The sequence below is a fragment of the Notamacropus eugenii genome, chromosome 6, assembly GCF_028372415.1.
Source record: "Notamacropus eugenii isolate mMacEug1 chromosome 6, mMacEug1.pri_v2, whole genome shotgun sequence".
In the NCBI taxonomy this organism is placed as follows: Eukaryota; Metazoa; Chordata; class Mammalia; order Diprotodontia; family Macropodidae; genus Notamacropus; species Notamacropus eugenii.
Window position 1 is genome coordinate 160,379,577 of NC_092877.1, and position 25,480 is coordinate 160,405,056.

Genomic DNA, 25,480 nt, shown 5'->3' on the forward strand with positions numbered 1-25,480 from the left:
TGGGACAGCACCTCGGAAGTTAAACCCAAGTTTTAGGTAATCCAAGGGTCCTCTTCTATGCAAAACTATAACTTATGAACCTCCAATAATACATTTGATTTTAATAGTCATTTAGAGGACACAATTTACTTAAAGCAAAAGTATTTAGTAAAATCAGATAACTATAAAATTAGGACTAGAAAAATTTCCCCATAAACCTGGAACACCTGGTCCTACAGATATATATAATATCATTAGAAAAACTGAAAAAAGACATTGATAATCACATACATGATGATCATATTACTATATCTTCGAGAAAACTGGGGAAAACATGACAACACTATTAGTTGATGCTTACATATAGTACTTTGGGATAAAAAAGATGATTTATATATATTTCCTCATTTAATCTTCACAACAGCCCTGTGAGGTATATATTGAAATGTAATATTTTGTTTTACAAATAAGGAAGTTGATAATCAGAGTAGTAGGTGTTGGAGGTGAGATTCAAATCAAGATCTCTCCACTCCAAGTTTAGCTCATTAACATATGCATCTTATATATGATAGAAAAGTATTAACTTACAGAATTGAAGTTAAAAAAGATCTTGGATCCCTACTTGTCTAACTTCTTCACTTTACAGATGAAGAAACTGAAGTCTCAAGAAGTTATATAGCTTATAATTAGAGAAAGCACAATAAGGACCCAAATATAACACTTCAATATGAATCATTAATATCTCTGTTTAGTACAAACAATCTGAGTTACATCAATAAAATTGAGCTTGCTAGCTTCATTCAGTCCTATTAACATTTTTCTATAATGCAAAAAATAATCTCAATGCATTCTTAACAGTGCTTTCAGAAAAATAAGTAAATGAGTAATTAAATGTAAGGAAGCAAATAAATGAAACAGCAGCTTTTACTCTGGTTAACCTAGCAGACAATGAAATAAAGAACTAAGGTTTCAGAATTCCTATAAAAGTTCCATGTACCTTGCCCAAGAAGAGATGAGTTGACAAGGTTTCTGCTCAGTGAATTTTGTAATGACTTAGTGATATAATCAGCTGAAAGTACAGTGAACTCAGATGTGTTTGGTTCAGTAAGAATGCTAGCATTTTGTTTCCTGACAGGTTCAGCATTTGTGACATTGAAAAACTCATTAAATACTGGCCCATGATTTAGATTTTCACCTAAATAGTTCATAGAATGTGTGTGACTGACCTTAACACTCACCTCATTACCTAGCTATGAATGGATTTTTTTCAGATTTAATGACCTTTGAGTTAGTTACCTTTATTGGACATACTTTCACCACACCTGTTCCCCATCATCCACCCTCCCTTACCCCTATATTTGTATTTCAACTACAAATCTGGCATTCAATTTATTTCATCCTTTAACAATAATAATGAAAACAAGAATGAGGGAACAGGAAGCACAAATAATACTAAACAAAAATGATACTAGAATCCATTATTCATATTGAAAAAATATGCAACACAGAGCCAAGATGGTAGAGATATATGCTCATCTGAACTTTCCCAACATTCCCTTCCAAACAACTTGAAAATGATGCCTCAAATAAAATTCTGGAGTTGCAAAGTCCCAAAGGCTGAGATGAAACATTTTTCAAGGCCAAGACAATTTAGGAGGTCAGTAAGAAAGGTCTGCAATACTATCTTATTAGGGCAGTGAGAGCTCAGCACTGCAACAGCCACAGCAACAGCTTTGGGAGTTCTTAGTGCACAGATAGCAAGGGGGTCAGAAAGACATTACAGAGGAACCTCTGCTGACCCTGAACTAGGTTCAGGACCCTATTGGATTGCACATATACAGTTATGGGTTGCAGATCCAGCTTGCTGCTGCAGTGGACAGGCCCTATTAATAGTTCCAAAGTTTGTGGCTGCAGGGAAACAAGGTTATTTCCTGAGTAAAGACCAGAGTACAGTGAAAGTAGTGACCTCCTACATCTTTACATCATACCACCTTGGAAGCACTGACAACTTACAGAGCCCCAGAATTAGCTCTGAAAGCAGCTGTACAAAAAAACCTAAAGGTTTTTCTAGACCCCAGAAGCAGAGCTCAAATTTGTCATAAAGTTAAAAGGTAAGAAGTAAGTTGGGTAAACAGGCAAACAACAAAAAAAAGAACATGATCATGGAAAGTTACTAAAGTGACAGGGAAAATCAAAACATAAAATCAGAAGAGTGCAAAAATATCAAAACAGCTATGTTCAAAGCCTCAAAGAAAAATGTGAACTGGTGTAGTGCACAAAAGAAATGATTTCTGGAAGGTTTCCAAAAAGACTTTACAAATTAAACAAAAAAAGTTGAGGAAAATTGGGAAAAGAAATAACAGTGATGAAAGAAAAATATGAAAAGAGAATCAACAGACCAGTAAAAGAGGTATAAAAAATTCTGAAGAAGCTAACACCTTAAAAAGTAGAATTGGTTGAATGGTAAGAGGAATAAAAATTCACCAACAAAAAGAACTCCATAAAAAGCAGGGCCAAATGGGATAAAAAAGATGTAAATAGCTTCACTGAAAAGAAGTTCTTAAAAAGCAGAATGGTCCATATAGAAAAAGAGGTACAAATACTCAGTCAAGAAAATAATTCCTTAAAAATTAGAATTTGGCAAACAGAAACAAAGTACTTCATGTGACATCAAAAAAAAATAAAACCAAATGAAAAGAATGAATGAATAAATAGAAGAAAATGCAAAATGTTTAATTAGAAAAATCTCACCTAGAAAAACAGATCAAGAAGAGATCATTTAAGAATTATTATATTACTCCAACTTAGACATCATCTGTCAAGAAATTATCAAGAAAAACTGCCCTGATATCCTAGAACCAGAGGGTAAAGTAGAAATGGAAGGAATCTACTGATCATTTCCTGAAAGAGATCCCAAAATGAAAACTCACAAGAATATTATAGCCGAATGCCGAAGCTCCCAGGTCAAGGAAGAAGTACTTCAAACAACTAGAAAGAAACAATTCAAATGTTATGGAGCCAGAGTCAGGATCACACAAGATTTAGCAACTTCAGTGTAAAAGATTGGATGGCTTGGAATGTGATATCCTGGGAAAATAAAGGAGTTATTATTACAACCAAGAATAATCTATTCAACAAAATTGACCATAATCCTTCAGGGGAAAAATAGATATTTAATGAAATAAAGGACTTTCAGGTATTCCTGATGAAAAGACCAGAACTGAAATAGGAAACTGGACATTCAAATACAAAACTCAAGAGAATCATAAAAAGGCAATAAGTAAAGAGAAATCATAAAGGATTCAATAAGGCAAAACTGTTTAGATTCCCATATGGGAAGACGATACTTGTAACTCCTAAGAAGTTAATCATTATTATCACTTTTGAAAAACTACATAGAGACACAGGACGTAAGTTTGAGTTCACTACAATTGGATGATTTAAAAACAATAAAATTAAGGGATGAGAAGTTATGCACTGGGAGAACAGGGAAGGAATAAGAAGAGTAGGGTAAATTATCTCACTTAAAAGACATAGAAAAGGAAGAGTGTGGAGGGTAAAATGTAGTGGTGGCAGGCAATACTTGAACCTTATTCTCATCACAATTGACTTAAAGTGGGAATATACACACATTCAACTGGGTATTGAAATCTATCTTATCCTACAGTGAAGTACAAAGGGAAGAGGATAAAGAGAAAGGGGCATTGTTGGAAGGGAAGGTGGATTAAGAATTAAGGGAGGCTGTGGTCAGAAGTAAAACAGACTTTTGAGGAGGAGAAGGTAAAAAGCGAGAGAGGAGGAGGATAAATGGGGAAAACAGGGTGGAGAGAAATACATAGTAATCATAACTATGAAAAATTTTTATATAACTTCACATGTATACTCTATATCAAATTGCTTACCTTCTCAAGGAGAGGAAAGGGGAAGAAGAGAGAGAATTTTGGGTGTTCTTTTTTTAAAATGTTAATTTTTTACATGTAATTGAGAAATATTTAATATAAAATATATTGTGAAGAAAAGAATAGCTATGCAAATCTTTTCATCACATTCTCAATTTTTTTCACAAACTGTTCTCTATGCAAATGGGCTTATGTAATTTTTAAGTACTATTCATAAGCACCAGCCTGCTTATTCCTCTTTCTGAAAAGTAAAAAAAAAGGAATATTTTTCTATGCTTCCTTCTAACGTACAAATATGCTGAGAAGTTTAAATGGATATTTTTGCCAACATGAGAACTCAGTTTTATTGAATGTGCCATGCTCTGATGTGAAGTGGCTTTGGTGGATTTTTGAGTAAGGCTTTATAATTGATCTTGATGTAAAATGGAGACAGGAAAAAAAAAAAAACTTAAGTGGATATAGATTGATGTTCCTACTAGATACACTATTCTCCAAGTGGAAATTGACTGATTCTACCTTATTCTCCAGTGTTAAAGATCATAGATGTGTGTTTTGGTGATAAATTGAGTAGTGGCATAGAAAATTTTTATATCTCCTGCGTATTTTGCTTTCATTTTATGTTTCAAGGTTGGGAAAGACAGGACAATTTTAAATATTTTCATTTCCCACTTCAGTTGAAAAATTAGTTCCCCAAACACAAATTATCATTCACCTTGTTGAGTATTGATTGTGAATTATAATGTATATGACCCTACCTGGTTTCTCTTGTTTCAAGTTAGCATTAATGGTTTGCATATAAAGTATGTAATTTATTGCTCATAATCTAACAATCTCTATGGAGATTATGGAAACAGAATTCTAAGAGGGGGAAAGGTTCATAAATAGAATCAATAAATACTCTGTAAACAAGCTACGTTTTTGTCAAAACTCAGCGAAGGAGATGAGTCAGATGTAAAACTGACAACATTTCTATTATGTTTGTAACTCATGAGAGTTGTTTATTAGTATGAAAAATAAGAGCTTTATCTCATTTGTGTATATTGTAAAAGGATGTTATGAGAGAAAACATGAAGAAGAAATAAAAATCTCTGCCTTTGTGAAGCAGAAACAGATATATAAAAATAAAATTAATACAACCTTTTTGACCTACAGCTCAATTAGTATGATCTGTTATAGTTCATTCAAATACAAGTTAATGCTGAAATATATTTGAATTGAGAGACAAAGAGAAAAAAAGGGCAGATATGCTTGTTACTCAAACTTCAGTTTGAGTTAAATCAATTAAATCTCCTGGAAAGAAATGAGATAAAGTATTTATTAAATTTATTTAGATTATATAATACATATAATTTGTGTTATTTAATTACCAGAGCAACCAAGAAGGAAATTTACTCTCAAAAAGGCTCAAGTAATCTAAATAATAAAACAGTAACCAGACTTTATGTAAGCTTTAAAGTTTGTCTATTTTGCCTCATTTAATCCTCCTAACATCCCTGTGAGAAATTTGTTATTATTCTTTCCATTTTACAGATTAGGAAACTGAGACCTAGAGAAGCTAAGTGACTTAACTTTAGTGACTTAACTGACTAGTCCAGATTCATGAAGCTGTCAGAAGCAGGGTTCAAATCTTAGTTTTCAAGATTTTAAGTCCAGCATTCTACAGACTGTCAACTCAATTTCCAGCTTAAATGAACCTTGAATATTAGTCCAATGCCCTCATTTAATAAACCAGGCTAATGAGGCTCACAGAGATTAAATGATTTCCCAGGGGTCCTAGACTTAGTAAGGATTATAACATAATTCTTCTGACTCCAGATGCAGTAATCTTTCTGCTCAGATATTTGAAATGTTCCCATCAAATAATATAAATGTAATATAATAATAATAATAACAATAATAATATTTCATTGTCTATAAGATCACAGAGTTGAAGAATTACTGCTCTCTTAGCTTCTTGGAAGGTCATCTGCATCATGAGCCTGCCTTCGGAGAGTGTTATACATGGATGCCTGTTGATTCTAAAACTTACTGAAAAGCAACTTTCCAAATATTCCTAATCCAGGTCATTAATGCACACACACACACACACACACACACACACACACACACACACACACACATTATTTGGTACACTTCTTTTTGGGGCAGCTAGTTGGTGCAGTGGATAGAGTGCCAGGCCTGAAGTCAGGAAGACCTGAGTTCAAATATGATCACAGACGTATCCTACCTGAGAGACCTGGTTTGCCAAAGTTTCCTTATCTAAAAATGAGCTGGAGAAGGAAATAGCAAAGCACTCCAGTATCTTTGCTAAGATGACCCCACATGGGGTCACAAAGAACCAGCTGCAACTGAAAATGACTGAACAATTATCTTTGTTTTAAGTTATATAAATTAATACTCTATTTAGTCTCATTGCATATCAAGCCACCATCTAGACTGATGAGGCAGTTTTAGAAAGTTACCAAAGCAGTGATAGGGACCTAAGCAAGTTCAGCAAAATCTAGTCATCAAAGACAGATGCATGGATGAGTTGAGTAAGATGAATTATTAAGTGTTAGACTGCTGGGTATACAAGCACAAAAAAAGAAATAAATTTTTACTTTCAAGGAGCTTACATTCTAGTAGGGGGAAACTACCCTAAGAGGGAGGTGGTCATCAGGTTATTATTTTTTCTCAGATCCTTAGCTTCAGTTTCTAAATTTAGACTTTGTTCTAGTGATGGATCCTGATCTCTCTGCACTCTTGGATGAGATGGGCTGGTCCTTTTGGGTTTTCTACTCTCTGTATTGTAGATGTAGTTGTCACTCCATTTTTGAATGAATAGACTAGGATTAATTTCCATCCTATGTCACAATCCTTGGATTCTTTTTCTTCCCTTTTCTCAAAATAGACATTAGTTGGCCTTGGCCTTTCTCTGTCTTTTCATTTTAAAATTCCCTATCTGGGAGTTGGTTCTGCACCTGGCTATAGTCCTGAGAAGTCTTAAATGGATGTTGGAGATATCTTTGGCCCCAGACTTCCTAGAAAAAGCCTGTGATCACTAGTTATTGATCTAGTTTTGTCTCTTGCTATTGTTTCCAGTGCATTGAATTGGGTCTCACTTTATCTTTCTGTACAATGACCCAGGGCAGCTGCCAAGGGCAAAGATCCCTCTGGTTTGAAGTTCATATAACTGGGATTCAGATTTTTCCTCTCCTGAAAATTCTTCACTAAGGCTATTTACATATTTCAGGTACTGTGAGGTCCATGGATTCAAGTCACCCTTGGAGCATTGTCTCCAGTTTTTAGAAATCCCCCAGCCACATTAATTCCCATGCAATATCTTCAGTTTTGTTTGCAATTTTCTTGTGTAATCTATAGCACAAACCCTCTGTAGTAATAATTTGGTAGTGTTAAAATATGTCTGTAAATAAGTTCTTCAGCAACTAGTAGAAATTATAAACACATTAAAATTAATAAATCACTGGAGAGAATTCTTAGGTTCCACTCACGCTCTTCAAAACAAAGAGTTTTACCAATTAAAAAATTCAATTATAGTTGCAATGTTTGTTTTCATTGTCTTGATAATGTTTAAAAAATAGATGGAGGGAGGCAGAGTCAGTTGATGGAGTAAAAGCAGGGACTTGCTAGAATTGTCCCTCAAACCTAGTCAAACACCTGTAAAAAATAATTCTAAACAAATTCTAGAGCTGCAGAACCCAAAGAATGATGGAAGTAAGTAAATGTCCAGCTCTAGAAAGCATGGAGGGTTGATGGGAAGGGTCTATTGAACCAGGTTGAGAGCAAAGCACCATCCAGCATAGGCAATGCTGGCACAGACAGGACCTGAGAAGGCCTTGGAGGGATTGAACCCCTGGCACCTGGGGTGGTTTCCAGACTTCATGACCTCAAAATGCCAAGGACAAATTGAAAGGCCAATGATCAAAACCTGTTGGTCCTGTGTGAGAAAGTAGAGTGGTCTGGCCCCAGCCCCAGGGCAGTGGAGGAGGTGGAGCCTGTGGCAGTCACAGCAGGGGCAGTGCCAGTGGCTGTTTCTGAAGCTCTACTCACAGATTGTGGAGGGATTGAGGGGCTGACAGTACACCCCCTAATCTGACTGGAAGCAGAGAAGTGCCTTGACAAAGAGCTCAAAAGTCAAGTAATTGGCTAGGGAGATGAGCAAAAACAGTAAAAAACAAATCAGATCATAGAATCTTACTTTGGTGACAAGGAAGATCAAAACATACAACCAGAAGGAGACAACAAACTCAAAATTCTTATATCCAAGGCTTGGAAGAAAAATGCAAATTTGTCTCAGGCCATGGAAAATTTCAAAAAGGATTTTGAAAATCAAGCAAGAGAAGTAGAGCAAAAGTTGAGAAGATAAATGAGAGTGATGCAAAGAAATCATGAAAAATTAGTCAGCTGTTTACTAAAGGGAACCCAAAAATGCTTAAGAAAATAATGTCTTAAAAAAAATAGACTAACCCAAATGGCAAAAGAGATCCAAACAGCCAATGAGGAGAAGAATGTCTTAAAAAGTAGAATTGACCAAATGGAAAAGGAGGTCCAAAAGCTCAGTGAAGAAAATCATACATTGAAAAATAGAATGGAGCAGAAGGAAGCAAATGACTTTGTGAAATATCTAGAAATTATTAAAAAAACTCAAAGGAATGGAAAAAAATAGAAAACAACGTGAAATATCTCATTAGAAAAACAACGGACCTCGGATCTAGGAGAGACAATTTAAAAATTATTGAACTACCTGAAAGCCATGATCTAGAGTCTAGAAATCATCTTTCAATCATTTATTAAGGAAAAGTGGGTGTAATAGAAAGGGAAAGAATCCATTGATCTCCTCCTGAAAGGGATGGCAAAAGGAAAACTCCTAGGAATATTGTAGCCAAATTCCAGAGTTCCCAGGTCAAGGAGAAAATATTGCAAGTAGCCAGAAAGAAACAATTTAAGTATTGTGAAAACACAATCAGGGTAATACAAAATATAGCAACTTTTACATTATGGGATTGAAGGGCTTGAAATATGATATTCCACAGGTCAAAGATGCTAGAATTAAAACCAATAATCATCTACCCAGTAGAACTGTATAAAACTTCAGGGGACAAAATGGTCATCCAATGAAATAGAGGACTTTGAAGTATTCTTGATGAAAAGACCAGAATACAAGAATCAAGAGAATCATGGAAAAGTAATCAAGAGAATCATGAAAAGGTAAACAGGAAAGAGAAATCATAAGTGACTTACTAAAATTGAACCATTTACCTTCCTACATGGAAAGATAATATTTGTAATTCTTGAAACTTTACTGAATATTAGGATAGTTGGAGGGATTATTCACACACACACACGGCACAGGGTGAGTGGAATATGAAGGAATGATATCTAAAATTATAAAATTAAGGGGTGAGAGAGGAATATATTGAGAGAAGGAGACGGTGAGAAACATAGTGGGAAAATTATCTCTCACATAAAAGATAAAGCTTTTCAATGGAGGGGAACATGGGTGTGGTAAGAGGGAAAGAGTAAACCTTACTCTCATCGAATTTGGCGTAATGAGGGAATAACATGCACATGAAATTTCGCATAAAAACTCCATTTTACACACAGCAAAGTAGGAGGAAAGGGATAAGGGGGTTAGCAGGATGGTAGAAGGGAAGATAAATGGAAGGAGATGGTAATGAGAAGTAAACACTTTTGAGGATGAACAGGGTCAAAAGAGAGTATAGAATAAATGGGGAGGCAGGATAGGATGGAGGGAAAATATAGTTAGTCTTTCACAATACGACTGTGAAGGAAGTGTTTTGCATGACTGAACATGAATAACCTATATCAAATTCCTTGCCTTCTCAAAGGAGGTTGGTGGAGATGGAGGAAGGGAGAGAAGTTGGAACTCAGCGTTTTAAAAATGAATGTTAAAAATTGTTTTTACATGCAACTGGGAAATAAGACATACAGGAAACTGGGGTGTAGAAATCTCTCTTGCCCTAAAAGAAAATAGAAGGGAAGGAGATAAGAGAAAGGAGGGGTGTGATAGAAGGGAGGGCAGATTGGAGGAAGGGATAATATGAATGCAGGCTGTCTTGAGATGGGCAGGAGAGGAGAGATGGAGAGAAAATTTGGAGCTCAAAATCTTGTGGAAGGGAATGTTGAATATTACAAATAAATTAGTCAATTAATAAAAAAGAAAATTACTTATGAAAAAATAGGTAAAGAAAGGTAAAGTTTCTTTATCATTTTTATTATTATGAGAAAAGTATCAATAATTGAGAAGTATTGGCCAACTGCTTCTGACTAAAATATTCATTTTTCTATTGGAAGATGAAACCAAGGAGACATTTAGTCAGATAGTTAGCTACATCATAAAGTTTGTGTTTTGCTTTGTTTTGCTAACCATTTTTATCACCCATAATTTCTCTTTAAACACTTGTCAACTTTGTAATTATACCTTTTACCTTGGCATTCCATCTTTTGAAGAGCTAGTGGTCCATCCTTGTATGGCTTCTGACTTTGCTGATAAACTTAGTATTCCTGAGGCTTTAACACTATACACTTATCTAAGACTCCTTGTGATTTAGAGGAAGTCTGACTGCACACAAACTACAGAAGGGTGTTAAAGAAGTCATCCACCTAAAATGAAGTCGTTTGAGGATAATATGTTGGTACTTAGATTATGATTTCAGATTTTGAATTTGTTCCTTAAGATATCTAGAAGTAATTTATAAAGTCAAGCTATTTTTATAGGATGTTTATTGTGCAATAATAAAATAAATTAAGATTAATTTAATAATAGAAAAAGGCTCTTGTATATTTATGAATTTAGGTAGAGATAATCAGTTATCCTAATCACTTTCCATAATCTTCTGACATTCTGAGTTACTTGTCTTTTTGTTCCTCTTTTTTTTTTTTTTTACTGTAATGACTCAGCTAGATTCTTGTCTTCAGTCCCTTCAGCCTTTTCACACTGGGGCTTCCTTCAGCCCCATGTAGACATCTCATACTAAGACATCTCTCTACTATGCCAGCCTCCTTCTTCCATTCATAAGATAGTCTTTTAGTATCCATTTTAGAGATGAATCCAGCATAGCTAACCTGCATTCACCTTTTGGTTCTTCTGGACTTCAGTATCATACCTCACCTCTCCAAATCATCTTTTCAGAACCATTTTGTATGTTGCCTTTGAGAGAAATAATTATTAAATGTTCAATTACTGAGGACATCCAGGGCTATTTCCTTTCTAAGAAAATCCCTGACTTTGCCCCAAAATTTCCTTCACCAAACCATCTTATCTAGATGGAGTTGTTGCCCCAGCCAACAAGAGAACCTTGCAAAGAATTTAATCTTAGGTGAATTCCAACCCACCATGTTCTACTCAGGCTTGGGTGAAGGTAAATCCTCTGTCTAGATTGCTCAGTGCTGGATGTCGTCTGGAAGTAAATGCCATAATCAAAGTCACATTGCCCAGCCCCTCATTAGAATACATTCAACTCTAATTATAGTATTCATTCTTCTCATTTCTTGTTAACCAGTCAAAATTGATTTCCAATGTTAGAAAGACCCATTCCTCCAAAAACTTATAAATGTTAAGTAGAATTCATGAGGGGTTTGGCACTTGAGAGTGCCACTGACCTCTTTTATTAATTATCCACTAGCATGGTTAAAAAATGATTAATTACCAAGAAACTCTCGAACTTTTTAGACATCACACCTTGTATTATTAGAATGTTAACTCCTTGTGGTCATAGATTTTCCTGCTTATAGCTGTGTCCCCATTGTTCATCACAGTGCCCAGCATATGGTAAGCACATGCATTTTTTGCCATGTCTTCTTTAAAGTTTTCTCCATGACCCTTATCTCCCATGAACCACTCCATAATTTGTCTCAACACTGTTAAACTTCTCTCACGTTAGCAGTCTCATTATCAGGTTTCTTGGACACATCAAATTAAGTGGTGCAGGATACGAAATGAGACAATATTCATCTACAAAATTATTTCATATTCACCTTAATATCTATCATACAATGAAATGAGGATAAGTTTTATGTTTTACTATGTTGCATTATATCAGAATCATTGATGTGCTTTTAAGGTATAAGAAATAGCTTTGGTGTTTCTGTGATCAGTATAATGTATTAAATTGATAGAGAAATAAATGTAAACTTCCTGTTTATTTTGTGAATCACTGGACAAAAATCAAAGAACTAATAAAGTTATCTGTTTTCAACAGAATTTAGCTCAAGAAGAATGTGTAAGCACCTAATATGTATTAGTCGTTAGAGATACAAAAATTTAAGCAAAATAACTCCTTTCCCCAAAGATGCGTACGTTTTATTGGGATATGATTAAAGAGGAAGGAATTTTGGTCTGGCTACCTTGGTATAATTTTCAATCTATACCTGTGAGAAACCTTATTGGAACAGAAAATTTAATTTGGCATTTCGGTCTGCTAAACTGCATTCTTGTTTTCTTTTCTTTTTTAAAATTTATTTATTTATTTTTAATTTTCAACATTCATTTCCACAAAATTATGAGTTTCAAATTTTCTCCTCATTTCTCCCCTCCCCCCACTCCAAGACATCATGCATTCTGATTACCTCATCCTCCTATTTGTCCTTTCTTGTGTCACACCCCTCCCTTCCCTTATCCACATCTTCTCTCTTTTCTTGTAGGGCAAGATAGATTTCCATACCCCATGATCTGAATTTTTTATTTCCCAGTTGCATGCAAAGACAATTCTCAACATTCGTTTCTAAAACTTTGAGTTCCAACTTCTCACCCTTCCTCCCTTCCCACCCATCCCCACTGAGAAGGCAAACAATTCAATATAGTCTATACATGTGTAGTTATGCAAAGGACTTCCATAATAATCATGTTGTGAAAGACTGACTACATTTTCCTCCTCCTATCCTGCCTCCCATTTATTCTATTCTCTCTTTTGACTTTGTCCCTCCTCTAAACTGTTTACTTCTAATTACTCCCTCCTCCCATTTGTCCTCCCTTCTACCTTGGCCCCACCTCACTTATCCCCTTGTCTTTTACTTTCCTGTAGTATAAGATAGATTTTCATACCAAATTGAGTGTGCATGTTATTCCCTCCTTAAGCTAAATGTGATGAGAATAAGCTTCACTTTTTCCCTTCTCACCTCCCTCCTCTTCCCCTCCATTGAAAAAGTTTTTCCCTGCCTCTTGTATGAGAGAAAATTTACCCCATTCCATTTCTTCTTTTATCCTTCCAATATATTCCTCTATCACCCCTTAATTTTATATTTTTAGATATCATCCCTTCCTATTCAACTCACCCTGTGCTCTATCTATCCATCCATCCTTCCATCCATTTATCTATCTATCTATCTCTCCATCTATCTGTGTATAATCCCTCCAACTACCCAAATAGAAAAGTTTCAAGAGTTACAAATATTATCTTTCTATGTAGGAATGTAAACAGTACAATATTAGTAAGTTCCTTATAATTTTTCTTTTCTGTTTAACTTTCCGTGCTTCTCTTGATTCTTATGTTTGAAAGTCAAATTTTCTATTCAGCTCTGATCTTTTCATCAATAATGCTTTAAAGTTCTATATTTCATTGAATATCCATTTTTTCCCCTAAATACTAGGCTCAGTTTTGGTGGGTAGGTGATTCTTGGTGTTAATCCTAGTTCCTTTGACTTCTGGAATATCATATTCCAAGCCATTTTTTGCCTTAATGTAGAAGCTGCTAGATTATGTGTTATCCTGATTGTATTTCCACAGTACTCCAATTGTTACTTTCGTGCTATTTGCAATATTTTCTCCTTAACCTGGGAACTCCAGAATTTGGCTATAATATTACTAGGAGTTTCTCTTTTTGGATCTCTTTCAGGAAATGATTGGTGGATTCTTTCAATATTTATTTTGCCCTCTGTTTCTAGAATATCACGGAAGTTTTCCTTGATAATTTCATGAAAGATGATGCATAAGCTCATTTTTTAATCATGGCTTTCAGGTCGTCCCATAATTTTTAAATTGTCACTCCTGGATCTATTTTCCAGGTCACTTGTTTTTCCAGTGAGATATTTCACATTGTCTTCTATTTTTTCATTCTTTTGGTTTTGTTTTCTAATTTCTTGGTTTCTCAAGTCATTAGCTTCCCCTTGCTCCATTCTAATTTTAAAGAACTGTTTTCTTCAGTGAGCTTTTGAACCTCCTTTTCCATTGGGCTAATTCTGCTTTTTAAAGCATTCTTCTCTTCATTGGCTTTTTGGACCTCTTCTGCATTTGAGTTAGTCTATATTTAAATGTGTTGTTTTCTTCAGCATTGTTTTGAGTCTCCTTTAGCAAGCTGTTAACTTGCTTTTCATGATTTCCTTGCATTGCTCTCATTTCTCTTCCCAATTTTTCTTCCACCTCTCTTTCTTGATTTCCAAAATCTTTTTTTTGAGCTCTTTCATGGCCTGAGATCATTATATATTTATTTTGGAGGTTTTAGAGGCAGAAGCCTTGACTTTTATGTCTTCCTCTTATGGGTATGCATTGTCCTTCCTCATCCATTTGATGAATGAAAATACTTGTTCACCAAGACTTCTCTAGTCTTATTTTTTCCCTTTTGGGGGCATTTTCTCAGTCAGTTACTTGGCTTTTGAGTTCTTTGTCAAGTGGAGGGTATACTCTAGGGACCTGTAAATACTTAGTTCCTTCAAGGTGGCACAATCAAGGGAGAGGAGTTTCCTCCTCTCCTGGCCTGTGCTCCACTCTGCGAGTAACCACAAGCTTTTCTGTCCAGGATCTGAACATAGGATTCCCTGTCCAGAGACTCCACCAGCTCCACCACTCCAGTGCTCTTCCTCACCCCAGGGCCACCACTGGGGACTGAGATCCAGATCAGCTATGTGATGCCATCAGGGTCTTTAGATGGAGAGCTCCTAAAATGGATGCTTTTCCTTCAGTGACTGCTGTTTCCCTGGGGCCGGGGCCAGACTGCTTCCTTCTCTCCCAGGTGAAAATGGTTTCTCACTGACCTTCAAAGATGTCTTTGGTATTTGTTGGTTGGGAAATCTGGGAACTGCAGTTGCTGTCTAGGATTCTGTGCCTTGAAGCCTGCTTCAGTCCTGTCTGTGCAGTGCCATGTGGCCAAGGCTGGACTGCTGTCTACTTTGAGCCCAGTGTGATAGACCTTTCCTGTTGGCCTTTCAGGCTGCCTTGAGCTGCAAATCTCTTTCACTCTGTTGCTTTGTGACTTCTGGTGCTCTAGAATTTGTCTAAAGTCATTTTTTGCAGGTAATTTATTAGCTGTGCGGGGAGAGCCTTTACAGGTCTGTCCTTCTACTCTGCCATCTTGGCTCTGTCCCTGCATGTTTCTTTTCATAGCTAACTAACAATAAATGCGGTGGGAAATGTTATTATTTGTTCTTTATAGTTTCACTATAGATATGTCATTTGTTATAGGTTATGATTTGTGAAAACTTAACAGTTCCCATCTCATTGTTAAATGAAGTGTATCATTCTATTTGTATAATTCATTTTGATAGCAACTTTTTGTTTGTTCACTTACTTGTTTTCAGGTTTTGCTGCATGCCTAGAACTCCCTCCCTCTTCTCTTCTACCTGGTTAAGCTTCATTCAAGGTTGAGCTCATTTACCATAACCTTTATGACTCCTGATCACACTAGTCAATTATTTCTTCCTCCTTATATTAATGTATGTCCTTATATGGTAAATAGTAATCTATTTAGCTGTTGAACTCCTCTCCACTTAGAATTTCAAGTTTTTGAGGGTAGGAATCATTTAACCTTTTGTATAAATTCAGTCCTTACTATTTAATTAACGTAATTTTGTGGAAAGGAGAAAGTAGACATGTAGGTTGGTACTCATTGATATATTTTCTCAATTAAGGTTTTTCACAGTAACGGCTTTTGTGATATTTTTCAGTCATTCATTATCTCCCTTTTTTCGGACTTAGTATTTTTTCTAGACGATCTCTTAATGTTATTAAATGTGATAGATTTCCAGCATGTTTGTGTTGTTCAGTCATTTTTCTGTGATATCTGACTCTCCATGACCCCACTTGAATTTTTCTTGACAAAGATACAGCAGTTGTTTGCTTTTTTCTTCTCCAGTTCATTTAACAGATGAGGACACTGAGGCAAACAGAGTTTAGTGACTTACCCAGGGTCACACAGCTAGTAAGTGCTGAGGTCAGGTTTGAATTCAAGAAGATGAATCTTTTTGACTCTAGACACAGCACTCTCTCCAACTCTACAACTTTGCTGTCCAATTGTATACACCTAGTATGTACTTCCTCTCTATAATCTTGATCAGGTATAACTTCTCTTCCTAATTTTTTCTTTTAGTTTTTCATTTACTTACTCATAAGTCACATTGAAGACTAAAATCATAATGTCTAAATGCTTTTGGCTCCACTGTATCTGAAATAAAAAATAGTTTACCTAGAAAATGTGACATTTTTCATCTGTTTATTATCCTTCAAATTGTTTCCTTAAATGCAGTCTTATTGATCTGGTTAATTGAGTTTCACATCCAGTTTTCTGCAAACAGATTATTTCCTTCACTACTTCTTCATTGCTTTGTGAGGCAATAATTGCCCTTCATCCTTCTTCATAGAATTTAACACTCCTTTTTGCATGAAGCCTTTCCTGATCCTGATCCTCAATTACTAGTACCTCTTCTCTCAAAGGTCCTTTAATTTAACTACTTTGTATATAGGTTTTAATGGAGTATTACTATCCAGTAAGACATAATAATTATGATAAATACAGACAATTCCAGGAAGCTTTGTATGAAATGATAGAAAGGAGAACAAACAGAACCAGGGAAACTACATATGCAATGTTTACAAACATGGAAATCAAAAGAACAACAATGGAACAATTGAAATTGAATGCTAGGAGATAATAATGACCAAACTTGGTCTCATAGAAGTTCAATGAAATCATACTGATCCATCCATAAGAAGACCACTAGTTTATCAAGGTTTTATGGATTTGGAACACAATTCAGTGTCAAAATGTCGATGTGTTAGTTTTGTTGACCTACCTTCCATTCTCTCTTTTTAAGTATTTTGTTATCTATGGTGGTTTCTCTGGGAGAAGAAAGAAGAAAACTTATTGGGAAACATAAGTGATGTAAAAATCATGTCACTGAATAAAAATATTAAAAACAATTTTTTAAGTAATGAATTAGTTATCTTGGGAAATGTTCAACAAATCTGGAAATTTGCCCAATGTGAGAACATAATTTAGAAATGCAAGATCCCAGGAAGGTACACTGTATTGTAGAAAGTACCACTGTATATAAATTGGCTAGACAGACTTTGTTTTAAATTAATGGTCTATGGTTGATGACAACCAAAGTAAACATTTATTTGAAAGTGCTGTCTCAATGATGAATGTCCAGAAATGGTAACAGTACCAAATGATGCTTTTTCATCCCTTTCTTCTCTTGCCTCTCCTTTAGGACTTTGATCATGCTCAAACCTTTTGTTCTTTGTTATTTATTTCTCAAAACATCTATCAACTCTTTTGAGGTAGTTCTTCTTTGTCCTATTCCTGAACCTTTCGTCAGTATGGACTATGATATTGATCTGCTCAGGCCATTCTTGGCCTGCATCCAAGAAATCTTGAGAACAAGAGTATATTAGAGAAAGCAATTAAAATAAAATAGTTGCATGTTCTTTTACTATTTTCTTAGTATGTGCCTCTAATTTTGAATAGTTCAGCATCCTGCTATCTCTGATTTTATTGGTCAACATATCTCATGTTTTCAATATCTTCAGTTGTGTTCTGAATTGTGAAACTGTGTCACTGTAAAAGTTGTGTCCCATATTGTATGTTGATTTTAGATTTATTATCTTTAGATCTTCATGTCAGGAAGTTTTCCTGACACGTGGTTAGCTCTTGTCATTTTCACAATTTTTATTTTCTATGCCATCTAAAATGGCACATAAACATATTTAAACAATTAAAACAGATGAAAACTTGATTTAGAGACGTCCTTAAAATGATGTAGTCATAGGCTACCCAGCAAAAAGAGAAAAAGTTTCTTATTTTTTTCCACTTAGCAAATGGTGTCAGCATCATAAGACTTAAATACATAAGTGCTAAAGTGTAATCTGATCATACTTACTGTTCAATCATTTAAATAATCACAGATATTTAGTTCTTTTGATAAATGTGAAACATTTAACAGATACTTACTATGTATTAGGCACTGTTGTAAGCATTGAATATACAGAAAACAATTCCTAACATTAAGGATCTTGCATTCTAAAGGGAGAGACAACATGTAAATAACTAGGTTCATTCAAGATACACACATAGTAAACACATTATGACTATAGAGGAGAAAGTTGAATCAATGGGAAAGGTCTTCTGTAGAAGTTAGACATTAATCTGTCTTGAAGGAACCAAAGATTTTAAGAGATGGAGATAAGAAGGAAGAATATTGCAGGGAAATAATAAATACAAAGGCACAAGGATAGAAAGTGGAGTCTATTATTCACAAGTACCAAGTAGCCCAGTAAGACCAAATTGTTGAATGTACGAAGGAGAATAAAATGGAAAAGAACTGAAAATTTAGGAAGAAACCATGATGTGAAAAGATTCAAATTCCAAATGGGATTTTATATTTTATTCTATGGGAACCAAGAATCTACTATAATTTTTGAGATGGGTTGGAGTGGGGGAGGATTGATTAAATATTGGAAAGAGTTGAGAAAGGGAAGCAAATTAGAAGGCTTTTGCAATGATCCAGGAGATGAAAATCTCACCTAGGATGTTTATGTTAGTGGAGAGAAAGGGACTTATAATTGAGATTTATAAAGTAAAAATAACAGCATTTGGTAACAAATTAGTTGGTGGAATGATGACACTGAAGTTGAGTGAAGTATGAATTTAAAAAAGCATTTTTCTCATAAGTACTTCCTTAAAAACATAAGAGGAGGGTAAAAAAGAGGAATTGGGGAAGAAGAAAAGATATTTATTTTATTTTCATTTTTATACATTTTCAAAATTAATGCTTAATATAATTTCATGCAATGCCTTGGTTGGCTATTGTCCTTCATTCTTGAAGAGGACCAAAAGGACATCACTATGTTAAGGTACAGCGTATACCACTGTGGCTAGTCAAATCACTACAAGCTCAGGAGGCTCTTACTACAGGTTGGACAAATAATCCATATGAATATTTGAAGTGGAGATGTCTAAATTTAGGTATATCATATTTCTTTTGAGTTATTGCAATTGTATTTTGCTTATAGAGTATAGTGCCTTCTTTAATGTGGGCATGATGTGCTGGGTAGTCCTATGCTATTGTCTTCCATGTGTCACAATCAATTCCAAAGTTTTTAAAGACATCTTGAGAGTGTCTTAGTGTCACTACTTTTGACATTTGAACAATGTGCCTAGCCCATTGGAGTTGTGCTCTCTGCAGTAGAGTTTGAATGCTTGTCAATTCAGCTTGAGAACATGCCCAGTATATCATCTTGCCAGGTGATTTTCAGAATTGTGCTAAGACTATTAAAAAGGAAGTAATTCAGTTTCCTGGCATGGTGTTGGTATACTGTCTGGGTTTCACAGGCATACAACAATGAGGTAAGCACAATGGTTCTGTGGACTTTCAGTTTGGAAGGCGATCTAATACTTCTCTCCAAAACTTTCTTTAAGGGTACCTCCCCCGTCAAAAAAAAAAAAATTGAACCAGCTCTGGTAGTGCATGCATCAACCTCATCACCTATGTGGGCATCCCTGGAAAATATATTGCCAAGATAAGCAAACTTATCCACAACATTTAAAATTTTTCCATTTGCTGTAGCCAATGGTTCCATGTATGGATATTATAGTGATGGTTGGTGGAGAGCCTCTGCTTAGCAGAATCAGCAGAAAATTGATCCATACTCTATTGTATCTCAGCCTCAGAGGCTGCACTAAGTACAAAGTCATCTGCAAATAAAATGTCACACAGCAACTATCTCTTCACTTTGGTCTTAGCTTATACCCTTTTCAAGTTAAATATTTTACCATCTGTGTAGTGGCTGACTGTAATGCTATTTTTCTTCTCATTGAAAGTTTTCAACAATGCAGAAAATGCTATAATAAAAGGCCATTCATTCCCCTGGTGAATGGGAAAGTGTGAAAGCATTGTTCATTATACAGAACCTGGGCAAGCATGCCTTCATGAAACTGATGAACAATACTAATGAACTTTTCCAGGCAACCAAATTTTGACAATTTTCCATAAGTCCCCATGACTGACAGTATCAAAAGGTCTTAGATTCACTAATGTTGTGTATAGACCTCTGTTCTGCTCCTGGCATTTCTCCTGGAGCTGTCAGGCAGCACACACCACATTGATTGTCCTTTGGCTCTTTGGTTCTTCAGTACTTTGGCTCTTGAGTAGATGTACATCTTTCAGGTGAAGGATCAGTCTAATATGCAGAACTCTGGCAAGAATTTTGTCAGCAGTGGTTAAGAGAGACATCCCACTATGTTTGTCTTAGGGTAAATAACTTCCTTTCCTTTATAGAGATAGACAATGGAGATGTCCTTGAACTCATGGGGGATAACCTTCTCTTGCCACATAACCTAGAAAATTTCTGTCAGATTTTGTATGAACAGTGGACCTCCTGCTTTGTAAATCTCAGCTGGAATTATATCAGCACCTGGTACTTTGCCAAATGAAAGGAACTTAATGACATTCAAAAGCTCTTGTTTAATTGGAAATTTGATTAGAGAGGGATTGACTGAGGTATATAACGGTTCAATCAATATTGGTTGATGATTTTGTATTGAGAAAACTATGGAAGTGTTTAAGGAAGACCTCTCCAGGATCTTGTCCTTATCACCATTAAATGTAACTTCATTAGCATTGAGTAGTTCAGATGCATCATAGATATTTGGCCTATAAATAGCCTGCAAGGCACCATAAAAGCATTTTGGATTGTTACTATAGGTGTAAAACTGAATTTAATCTGCCTGGTTGCTGAGCCAAAAATGCTGCATCTTTCTAAGCTTCACTTGTACTTTATTTTTTGATGGAGTTAAAACCTTCCTGCTTAGGGAATGGAAGACAAACTATCCTGCTAGCAAACCTAGCAGGAATTCTCATTTTTCTTTTAGCAGGTTTTGAATTTTTCCATCACTTTTGCTAAATCAGTCTTGATGTTTGTGAATGTTCTGACTCAGATGAGTAAATGAAGTGTTGTACACGAAATTTCTGAAAGCTGCCCACTCTTTTTCTGTTCTACTGTTTTCAACCAGGTGTTAGCTTAACATTACCTCCAAGTTGGCAAGGAATTGTTCATGTCTAGAGAAGCCCTTTAATCTACTGACTTTAGGTCTTTGAATAGTTGTCTTGCCCTGGAGCCAACATTTCTGTTGAATGAGAATGTTTAGCTTAGAATGGGTAAGTCTACCATCAGTCCAGTGCATTTAGGGTTACAGAATTACATGCCAGTGTTTGATGTGAGGGTGCATCCATGAAGTTTTATTGCATTTAGGTAAATAGAAAATAGTATTGATGAAAAGGTCACGATATGCACAAGTCTTTCACGATTGCTGTTCCTGTTTCTGTCCCCATTTCTTCCAAGGACTCCTGCCATGTCTGATAGTCTGTGCTTACTCTCGCATTAAAGTCACTCAGAATTATAAGTTTATCTTCCTTCAGCACAATGATGATGAGAGTCTCCAGGTCTTCATGAAATTTTTCTTTGGTCTTCATGAAATTTTTCTCTGACCTCATCAGGGTTTATCATGGTGGGAGCATATATACACTGATGATGGTGGTGAGGTGCTTTCCTAAAAGGGGCAATCATATTGTCACTACTGTATCATTCACTCTTTTGGGGAGTAATCACAAACTTGTGATTAGATTAGCTTTGATTGCAAAACCTATGCCAGTTTCATGATATTTCTTATCTGTTCATAAAAACAGGTGTCCAGCTCCAACTTTGGTAAGCTGGCCTTAATTTGCCAGCCTTGTTTCACTAAAGGCTGCTATTTGGATGCAACGCCTATTGAGTTTTCTTGCAACAAGGGCTGTCTTTCTTTCAGATCTATTGAATTTCATGTTGTCCATAAACGTGCAGGTGTGTGGGATCATCTTCACAAAAGTTTTTTAACATTGCGTGTGTGTGTGTGTGTGTGTGTGGGTATGTATTTCAACCTCAGAATGATCCTCTCCTGCTCCAGTAAGTAGGCTACTATTGGATTTGGTAGAAAAATTTTAGGGCACTGTACTGATATCCTACAAAAAGACTGTTCAGATACCCAGGAGGCTGCCAAATCCCAGTGCTGCTTCAGTCTAGTGAGTACATGACCCTAGGGCCTGGGCCACATGTGTGCAGCACTGTGATACAGCTCCTAGTGTATCTGCATTTGCTGTTTCATCACTTGCTGTTACCACAGGATTTTGAGGTAAGTAAAAATGATAAAATGACATAAGTGATGTCCTTTGATTCATGCATAAACTGGATTTAAATGAGGCAGAGTTACAGGAAGTCATTGGCCTTCCTGACTTTTCCAGAGTCATTAGTGTTCATTGGTAAGACAAAAGTCAAAACAACTGGCAATGGCCTAGAATGCAGTAGATGACCTTGTCATCTTTGATGTTTAACTAAATTTTAAGTGCCCTACATAACCTTCTTTAGCCACATTCATAGCTATAGGAACAAATTGTTCTCATCTTCCCATTTTTCTAGGGAAAGTCTTTACATAAATATACTGCATGAGATATCATTGAAAGAGTATAGAGTACTTTGATTTGGAGTGAGTGTACTGGGTTGCAACACCATTTGTACTACTTATTGTCTAAGAGACCATTTGCAAAGCACTCGACTTTTTTGGGTGCGGATGCCCATGGATTCCTCATAACATCCAGCTCTAAATTTATGACCATTCTTATTTCATAGGATTGAACAAGGGGTATATATTTACCATGTTTCAAATTTATCATATATCCTTCTTAACTCATTCTAGTAAAGGTATATACTAATTGTTAAAATGTTAATGCTTCAAGGTATGGTTTTGGGGAATACAACATAACATAGTGGAAGAAAGCAACAGATTTGCAATCAAAAGACCTAGGTTAAATCCTGTTTTCCACATATCGCTTTTATGAACTTGAGGAAGTCATTTTCTTTCTTTAAATCTAAATAATCCTTACTTGTAAAATTAGAAGATTAAACCTCTACAGTCCCTTCAACCTCCGATGCTACTGTCCTTTGTCTCTATATATGGATAGATAGATTGTCTAATGGGAGAACAGGCGCAAAGATATCCTTGTGAATAATTTTGTACTTGAATCAGAAAGCAAGGTTGTTCATTGAGAATCTCTGGGCTACCCCATCATTTTGGGGGTGACAGAAGACTATTGAAGGGATTACTGGTGAATTAATCTATTCAGTTAAGTTAGGATAAATGTGGGAGATGTGATTTAAATAATTTTTAAAGATGACTTTTTCAGGTGTCAAGAGAGAAGTCTAAAACTGCTTTTGAGATAAGCTGGTCCTATACTAAACAGCTTTCTTGCTGCATGGTTGGGGATAAAGGTAGCCCTGTTATATAGCATAAGTCTATACTGTAGTAATAAATGGTAGTGCTCAATCATGATCATAACAAAACTTTCTCCAAAAGCTATATTCTAGTAATGGGATTGATGATAGTCATTAACATTTGATAAATTGGCAGTATGGGAGGGAAACTATTCTTGGTTTAAAAAAATACTCTAGGGATTATTTGTGATTAGGATGGACCAGTTAAAGCAGGGAAAAGAAAGGAATAAAAAATGGTATTGGGAGAGAGTCAGAAATGGTAAATATAGGAAGATGAGTATCTATTTTAGCAATAATAATTGTCACTTATATAGGCTTTAAATTTATAAAATTCTTGGTCCATGTTATTCCATTTGATCCTTAGAAGAGTCCTGTGAAAGACATGCTGTCAATGTCCTAATTTTACATATGAGAAGATTGAAGCTGAGACAAGTTACTTGTCCAGAGTCACAAAGCTAATAAGTATCAGAAGCATGACTTGAATTCTACTCTTTCAGATTCTAAAATCAGCACTCTATCAACTGTGTCACTCAGATGTCTAATCATTTTTGCCTCAGTTTTACAAAACTTATAGTACAAAGTATGACATCATGTTAGGAGAGAACAAAGAGAGGGTCTCATTCATATTTAGGATTAGGATCAAAAGCTCTGAGGAATAACAAAGATTGAAGTTGTTTGGTGTAAAGCAAATTGAACAAAGGCAGGAGTCAGCAACTAGCATCTTAAATCCAACTAACCAATAAATTAGCTTTTGTAAAGGGATACTTATTTCAAAGTTATAACAAGAATAAACCTATAAACATTTTTTCCCAATATCTCAAGGAGTATCATCCATTCCACTACTTCAGTCTCTGGTGAAGCTGGCTCAAAACTTAGCTCATTTCCTATGTATCATTAATGCCATCAAGGTCACATCTAATGGTGGCTTTACTGCCATACGAATCTTTTTTTTCCATCTTTGCCATCTTTTACTAGTCTATAAAGTGTATCTTTGCTCCTTGAGTCGTTGATGCTGCCCTGGAACACTGGGATGCAGAGGAGACCTCTAAATCCCTTCAACTCATAACATCATCACAGTACCATTTCCTCTACCTATAATAGAAAAGGCTAACTTTTCAAGGACCACAAGGACTGAGGGGTGGAGGTCCTACGTATGGTTATTCACCAGATATTGTGGGTGAAGCAGTCACCAAGTGAAGCCAGAAAGGATTAGCCAAAACTGACGCAGATGTTTTTGAAAACACTAAGAGTTACAGCTTACATAGCCAATTGATGAGAGCTCCTTGGAATCATGTCTGTCCAAATGGAACAAGTTACATTTTAACCCATAATCCAGGCTCTTGAAGATACTCCTCTTACAAATCATCATGACTCTGCTGGAAGCAAACTCCCTAGTGCCATCCATGTGGAGAAGATGCATCAGCTGAGCAATTGGATGAGACCTGCAAATGCATGGGGATACATGGAAACTAAATATTTTTGTTTGGTTTGGGATTAGTTTACTTTTAATTAAACAAATTTTTACTTATCTTTTGCTTTTATGTAACTTTACTTTCAAAATAATCCCCCAGTAATGTTGCATTGAAGAATAAAAATGAAGGGAAAAAACTGGAGAAAGCTAAGCAAGATATTCACCAAATCTGACAGTATATGTGAGGGTAACTTAGTCTTAACATTATATTCATAGGCACTCAGACTTTGACTGGAAACTGCATTTGAGTAAAAGAATTTGGCCTTATGAAGAAAGAGAATCTGACTGAGCCTGTCAGTGGAGGTGGGAAGAAAACAGCTATATACAAAGAAAGGGCATTTTTAAATTTCTCAAGGGTGTTTTTGTGAAGTCATAAATGATACTGCAAGAATAAACAGCACTGGATTTGGTTTGGGGGTTTTCCTCACCCTTTTCTCTTATTAGGCCATATACTGAATGAAATAAAGGAAGTGGGAGAGACAATATAAGCTAAAATCATCAATCTTCATATTTTCATATTGATTCTAATTGAAGAATTTTAAGGCACAGAAACTTGTAAAAGCCAATTAATCAATTTTCCCATCAGTCATTCTTGCA